This window comes from Chenopodium album, chromosome 7, assembly GCF_948465745.1.
Source record: "Chenopodium album chromosome 7, dcCheAlbu1.1, whole genome shotgun sequence".
Classification (NCBI taxonomy): Eukaryota; Viridiplantae; Streptophyta; class Magnoliopsida; order Caryophyllales; family Amaranthaceae; genus Chenopodium; species Chenopodium album.
The window spans coordinates 40,812,812-40,821,046 of NC_137840.1; the positions used below are offsets into that span (position 1 = coordinate 40,812,812).

The 8,235-nt window shown below is 34.1% G+C and overlaps 1 long non-coding RNA gene and 1 other non-coding gene across 2 annotated transcripts; one reads left to right on the forward strand and one right to left on the reverse strand.

The window, feature by feature from the left end:
• Window positions 1-2,011: 2,011 nt before the first annotated feature.
• On the reverse strand, window positions 2,012-3,195 carry LOC145637821 (uncharacterized). The gene is made up of 2 exons (XR_014114481.1): window positions 2,677-3,195; window positions 2,012-2,275 (listed from the first exon to the last, which is right to left on the reverse strand). It is a non-coding gene; the product is annotated as an uncharacterized LOC145637821 (long non-coding RNA).
• A 4,734-nt stretch (window positions 3,196-7,929) lies between these two features.
• LOC145641188 (small nucleolar RNA R71) lies at window positions 7,930-8,035 on the forward strand. Its single transcript, XR_014115250.1, has one exon. It is a non-coding gene; the product is annotated as a small nucleolar RNA R71 (small nucleolar RNA).
• The last annotated feature ends 200 nt before the right edge of the window (window positions 8,036-8,235 follow it).

Below are 8,235 nucleotides of genomic sequence, written 5' to 3' on the forward strand. Positions count from 1 at the left end.
ATATATTTTTCGACGCTTCAAAAATGTGTCAAAAAAAAGGGATTCGAGAAATTTAGGCGTCATCAAAAGGCATCGCAAATCTCGACGCTTTATTCTGCCCAAAGTTTTATACGAAGCGTCGAAATTTATTGTTTCTGGCGTACTTTCTTAACTTTAGGGACGCTTTTTTGTGTCTAAAATCTTCAATTTGGTGACACTTTTTGTGTCTAGAGTTTTACAGATTTGATGTTTTTTTGTTTTGGCAACGCATTTTCATGTCTATAATTTCTATGTTGGGGACATTTTCTTGTCCGTATTCTTTAAAAATATCTAGAATACATTTTCCAAAAAAACATATTTCACACTGAAAAATTATTACTAGTATTACCAAAAAAAATTAGGCCACACTTTTTTTTATTGCATATAAGTATATTATAGTATATGTACAATATCTCATAGTAATGAGTTTCCTATTATAACGAACATAATTTCAACTCATACTTCATTTGTGACTAGTAGTTGAACAAATATGTTCATTTCTTCTCAAAAGATCTTCGATCAATCTTCAATTTAGCTGCTCCTTAAAATTCTTCCAAGCGGGCGTAAAGCCAAGTTCAAATTGCGACCAATAATTGCTGAAATCTTCAATCAATCTCCAATATAGCAGCTCCTTAATCTGCTCATTTATTTCTGATGTTCTGGAACCCGAGGCAGGAAAATTTGATTAGTTACATCACAATATTACTACAAATTATATGCAAAATATATCAACCTTGAATTGAAGAAGCACCAAAAAGTGAATGTGTTGGGCAGATCACATCACTTTTTTGATGCACTATTGAACTCTACAAAAGCATTTTGGAATACTCCGATACTAGCACAATCAAGCCAGAGTTTCTTGTAATAAGCTGTAAGTCAATTTAGTCACATAGTGAATTTTAATATATAATTATATACTGCACTTATGCTCTCTTCCTAATATAATTTAATACTAGAATCTGTTTCACAAAAAGGTTAAACACCACAAAGATCTATATAATATACAAGAAATGCAATTTACTTTAGTTCTTCAGTAAGGTACGTAGATTAGAGTTTGCTGCCTGCAACTCTATGTTATAAACCAGCCTCTACGTTAAGAAAACCTTCAAGAGTTAATATAGCAGCAAGTAACAGTGTCATTCTCAAGATGTAATACTGATGGCATGTCCACCAGATCACACTAACATACCAAACACATGCAATAAATTATTTAAACTTAAGTTAAATATTGAAATAGTACTATGAATAATGCCGATCAATTGTGATGATTAAAAAAGAAACTACACCTAAGACTTGAAGCCACATCCTTCGTTCAAAATAAGGGAATTTAAGCATAAGAAACTAGCAATAAATAAAAAAAAAAAATAAATAAATAACAATTTAACAAAATGTATCATCATCCAAGGCAATGACTAGAGTAAGCTGAAAGTAGAAAAATTTTACCATAATAATGAAATGTTAAAATAGGAATAAGACACTTATGCTTAAAAAGGTTACCTACCCAAGAACATAAATATAGATGTGACAAAACTGTGGCTCTAGTATTCTTCTAGTTCACAATCTGCAAGAAACTCAACATTGATAGTAGAATATGCAGAAGCATATTAAACAGCACATGAAAATATTGCAATGAATTGGAACTAGAATTAAGTAGGGCTGGCAAATGGATCAGGTCGGGTCGGGTTCGTGTTCGGGTCACCTAAATTTCGGGTCAGCTACCCCCAACCCGAACCTGATCCATTTAACTTTTCGGGTTGAAAACCCTAACCTGAACCTGATATTTTCAGGTTCGGGTCAACCCGAAATTGACCTGATTTTTTATTTGGGTTAAAATCAGGTTTCTTTGACCTGAAATTAACCCGACCCAAACCTGATATATTCAGGTTCGGGTTAACCCAAAATTGACCTGAATAACATTTTTTTCATTTCAAATACAAGTTGTTCAGAGGTTAAGCATTTTAATTCAAACCAAAATTAAATAGCTTAGTCTAACAAAGTAACAATCCTACTTAACGATAATAAACCAATAAAAATTGTAATTCACTAATTACAAACCAAAGATAAAGTTTTAATAACACAAATTACAGTTTTCAAAAAATAATAGAAGATGCAATAAGATTTTCATTTGGATTAAGATCGGGCGATGTTGGGACTGTCAATTTGTCATGGCTGTCATCCTTGTTCACCACCTCAAGCTTCAAAATTGATCCACAACATTTCCAATTGAACATGGGTGGGCTACTTCTTGCTGCCAAACCTATAAAGAAAAACAACACTAACATAATTAAAACATGCAAAAATTCTAAATCAGACTATATTATCTAGATCTAACTAGTAAGATCTAAATTAAAACATGCATGTTCATGATAAACAAAAGTAAACAACAAATATTAGCAAGAATCACCATAACATAGACAACATTTAACAATAAAAATTAGCATTAACAATAAAAAATTAGCAAAAACAACCGTATAATAACATAATCAACAACATTTAACATCAGAATTTAGTAATAACACTCGAAAATTAGCATGTAAAAAACTAAAATAAATGGAAGCAAGTAAATATAAAATTAACAACAGAAGAATTAGAAAATAAACAAAACTACCATATAAAAAACACGAAAAAAAACAGAAAATAAATTAAGAAGCAAGATACCTTTGATGAAGGAGAGGAATTCGTGGAGGAGTGAAGGATTCAAGCCGTGAAGGAAATGACAATGGTAAAGTTGGGCTTAACGGAACTACCTCTGTCGAATTCAACAATGAGTTTTTGAGGAGAGAGAAAATTAAAGAGAGAGAAGTGAGGGAAAAAACGGCTGAAGATCAATGAGGGGAAATGAGTTCATTTAGGGTATTGAATTTATATATGGAAGCCTCTTTGTGAATTTGGGCTGGGCTTAATAAGCTTTTTACGTTTTTTTTCTTTTTCTTACTTAAATTAGTTCGGGTTATCAGGTCGGGTTCGGGTTGACCCGACCTGATTTTGACCTGAAATTTATTTCGGGTTAAGTGGGTCGTTTTCGGGTTGAGATTTTCAACCTTAACCTAACCCATTTAATTTCGGGTTCGGGTTCGTGTCGACCCATTTAAGTTTTCGGGTCGGAAACCTCAACCCTAACCCGCTTTTTTCGGATCGGGTTCGGGTCGGGTTTTCGGGTCGGGTCAGTTTTTGCCAGCCCTAGAATTAAGTCAAATTCGTTATATGGAGTGTGAAAAATTATGTCGAATTCATTATTAAAACCAGAATTCCTGAATTTAGAGAAGATATAAGGAATAAAAGTACAATTTTTTATCTCAAATAGTTTGTTACTATATGGAGTGCGGGTGAGTCTGTTAACTCCACGAGTAACCTTAATTTTAATGACAATATCATACCTACTTTGCCTGGGCCTCTAACGACAAAATATAGTAGTGGCAACAAAAGCATCCATTATCCCTGTATAGCAATGAGAACCATCTAATCTTTATAAAGATAATTGCCTCTTAAGCCAGCCAGCCAACGATATAATGACAAGACTTGAGTCACATACCTCTTTTAACAATAACTGTACAACGGACACAAGTGATCATCAATGCCAAATAATAATGCAATTTGAGTAGGCTTAGCTCTCAGGAAGTCCAATTCTAGTGCTTCTGAAAATTGTTATGAAAGTGATCAGAATCTACACCTATAATTCTTTTTCTATCCAGTTTCTCCATTCAATAAAATAAGTGAAACTCTTCATTTATTTTAACATACATCAAGAACTCTATTACATTTAGTTAAAGCTGCACAAGTAGTGCAATTTGGCATATAATAATACAATACTGCATTGGTTATGCGAAATGTTCTTATAATGATATGTCTAAGTAGCATATAGTGTTATGTTGAAGATGCAGACTTACTAATAATTTGAAAAAAAACAAAAAAAAATCAGATAAATATGCTGATTAATCACGTATAATAAAAGAAAGACATATTATAGTACAACAAAACTTAATCTAGCTCTTACCATGTTCTGAGCACAAAATGCCTACAAATGAAGAAGAAAGTACATGATTGAACATACTTATAGAACTAAAACATAATAGCTGATTTAACTTCAAGTTCAATATCCATTTGCATGCTTTTAGACATCAACTTAATAATTTATCAACTTAATAGTTAATACAATGCAAAACCTGCATTTGTTAGGATGTAATATTTTAGTTGCACAAAGCAAAGTAAGATAGACCATGTCTGCAATCTATTATTGTGTTAGATAACAAAGGGTAATGAGGAAAAATATAACAACTTTTCCAATTTTATATAGTTATGTTATAACAATAATGATCCAACCAAAGCCCATAAATTAGTGACAAAAATAACTCAAGAATAATTGTGGAGAACACCTCTAAATTATTACTTAAATGTATACACCAAAAGAATTCAAGTCTCCATTACCCATTTACCCCAATAAAGAAAACCATCTTTCACAATCAAGCAGATGGATTAAAAGGTATAAATGATACTAACAATTCCTACGAGATAATAAAATTAGGTTTCACCGCAATAATTATTATGCAAATAAGTTAATCACAAATAAAATTTCAAATTCTTATCGTAAGAAATAATTTATTAAGCTACATATATCAAAGAGTATCATAAATTGACTCAATATAAACCCCAATTTCAGACTTGCGAAGCTTAAATCATCAATTATCAATTCCTTATTTAATTAAAATATATTGAAAACAATGCAACAAGGAGTAGAAACATATACAAAACTTTTTTGCAATATGTCAACAGAGAGGTAAGCCGATTCTCATATTATGCAAGGGATGGAGAAAAAGAAAGTATTAGGAAAATACACAAGAGAGTTAAAAAAAAAAAAAAAACCCAGAAATTCAAGCTAAGATGAGGAAATGAAAATATTATTAGTAAAATAAAGATAGAAATCGCAAGTAAGGATTACCATTTAGATCTGAAACTCTAGAATTTAATTTGTGAGAAGAGGGTGAAGAGTGGAGGTTAGGGTAGAGATGAGGGTTACAAATACTTCGTAATAATTATGAGAGAGAAGGAGATTATTTTAGAAGTTGGGCGGTTCACAAGCTTTCCCCCAAAATTTTGATACGCGACACGTGTGCCCCACATGGGTATTTACTGAAATCTCGACACTAATATAAGTTGATAAGATAAAAAGGTGTCGAGATACCACGCTGCCTGCAATATGAAGTTGACGGCCCATGCTCAGCCTCGAGGCAAAAGCGTCTAGAAAGGACATATTTTGTAGTAGTGGCTAGGTCGAAATTAAAGGTAAAGGGAGAATACTAACAACTAACAAAACAAGTAACCAAAGAAATAAAACACTAGTAATGGAGATCAACAAGTAATCATGTCAATTGCAACAACTTGGGAAGAGCATGCCAATCAAAGGTTGTGAAGACTAATGATAAGAGAAATCAATTGGAATGAGAGAGCTATCTCCTAATTGTTAAGCTAGTATTCACTATGAATAAAAAACTAAGAGAATCACAATCAAAACCAATCGATAATTGCAATTCCTAAATCAATTGTTCGTGTCATTAGCAATTACAATGCAATCTAGCATAATTCTCGAGGCCTAATCGAATAGCACATGCAAACCTTCACTTATCACTTTAATCTCAACAATCAATCAACACAATTCCCAAATTAATCACAATTAATCAATCATACAAGTTTCACCCAATTCTTAGTCAAACAACTATTCAAGAATCATCATCTATCAACTTACAACTATGAAAATCAAGAATCAACATAATATCAAGAACAATTACACTAATCAAGCATCAAACATCAAAATTAAACTAAACAAACATGAAATTAAACAAAGCAATAAGGTGAGATAGAGTTAAGAATGCCCATTGATAATAGAGAAGATCTTGAACACAATTGTCACCCTTGTATCTTCAATCTCTCAATCACCATTGAAATCCTTCACTTTCTCTTTCTAAAACTACTCCTAATCTAGAGAGAGGAACTCCTAATCTAAGCTAATCCTTCTTAGAGGAGAGAGAAACTATACTAAACTAAAGTATTTCATAAATGAAGATTAAAAGAAGGTCGTACACTATATATACAAACGGAAGAAATAAAAGAAATCGCAAGTAAAACCCAGAAAGCCACGCCCGCGGAGAAATCGGCCGCGCTCGCAGGGTGCCCGCGACCAGCCCTCTCCAAGTTCCTGGTAAAAAATCAGCAAAAATAGGTTGCAACAGCCCCGCGCCCGCGGGTACTTAGCCCGCGCCCGTGGCCAGCCTGCGGTAGATTTGCTGGACCAACTTCAAAAGGCTATAACTCACAATCTAGGAAGCGTATGAAGGCATGCAACCTATAATTGGAAAGCTCTTCAAGTCTAGTTTCCAAGCCAACTTGAATCACTTCAATTCAATTTGTAGAACTCGAGATATGGCTGTAACAATGCACCAAGGTCCTTTTTGATACTTTGTAAGCCTTCATTTTCCTTTGTTTCTAACTCAAATTCAAATCCGAAAAGTGCAGATCGATCCTAGTGGATGCTATTTTCAATTCCCATGCACTTCTAGGAGCTCGGGCTCGCTTTCTTGACGCTCGAGATTGCTACCTCGGAACTCAAGCTTGCGGAACTTGCTTGGTATGGCTTGACTTGCGTGTTTGGCTTCCCTAACTTGGCTCCATTAAATTCCTTAAATTCATTTGAGCTCCCTCCTTGATTGTTAAATCCGCAGGAGCTCGACTTATCTAAAAAACAAGACAAAGAAACGGAGAAGTGAGAGAAATAGCCAAGAAATGAATAAAATGATAAGAAAACTATTAAAAGCACGCATTTCTCTATACTAACACAAAAATACGCAAATCGAGCATTATTCTCTAAAAAACGACAAAAATGACTAAAAACGAGCATAGAAATATAAAGAAAACATAGCCTAAAGCTTCCATAAATGGCACGGATCAGTCTCCAACCCCTTTTGGTAAGTTAACATGCCATTGAACCTCTCATTGCTTAGGGTCATGTAGGTGTTCAACAATTTGGCTTGCTTCTCTATGAAGTCCTCCAAGAAATTCCTAGAGGAAAATGGTTGATCATACAAATTATCACTTTGCCCTTGGTATTTGGAATAAATCCAAGTGGAATAATTCTTTGAACATTCAATTGGAGATTTCCCCTACTTTGATTGCTCCAATTACCACTACATTGATTTCAACCACAATTGTGATTATGGTTACCATAACCTTGGTTATAATCCCCATATCCTTGGATATGACTTTGACCATTATAATAATGGTTGTTATAGCTACCACAAATTCGTTGGATTCCATGGTTTCTAACCACTATTTTGGTTATTATTATCATAATTCCCTTGGTTGTGATAATTCCTATTTTCAACGTTCTTTTGAGCATCAAATCTAGGTCTAACATTGTTATTAGCAACAAATTCACATGTTCATTCTCATTCCCAACACATTCATCACAAGGAACATTAGGGAAAATAGAAGCATCATTGTCATTCATTCCACACAAATCACAAGACCAACACTCTCTAATCAAGCAACAAGAAAGAAGAGAGTTTGGGGAAGCAAATGTACCTCTCCCATTAATTTGGGAAGGAAGAATCGGTGTTTTTGAGGTTGCACTCTCAAGCTTAAACTTGATAGAAACTACCTCCTTCCCTAAGTCCAAAATTTGAGTTGACAAATTGTTGATAGCATTGAGTTGTTCAATTGAGCATCCCCTAGCTACTCTTGTTTATCGGCTCTTTTTCACCATCTTTCCATTCCATGTAGTTTCTAACTACATCCTCAATGATATCTACAACCTCTTCCTAGGTCTTGTTCATGATTGGGCCTCCGGCTCCAGCATCAACACTTGACCTCCCTTAAGGACTCAAACCGCCATAAAAATTTTGAATGATTAGGTAAGTGGGGATTCCATGGTGAGGACACTCGCGTTGATACTCTTTGTATCTCTCCCATGCTTCATAAAGGCTTTCACTAGACCTTTGCTTGAAAACTTGAATCAAAGCTCTTTTCTCCGCCGTTTTCTTTTGTGGGAAGAAACGGGAAAGGAATTCCTTGGTGACTTCATCCCAAGTTCTCAAAGAATTAGGCTTTACTTCCTTGTCTAGCCACTCTTAAGCTCTTCCAATTAGAGAAAAATGAAATAGTTTGAGCCTAATGAATTCTTAAGCAACCCCGTTCACCTTAATTGTGTTGCAATATTTCTCAAATTCC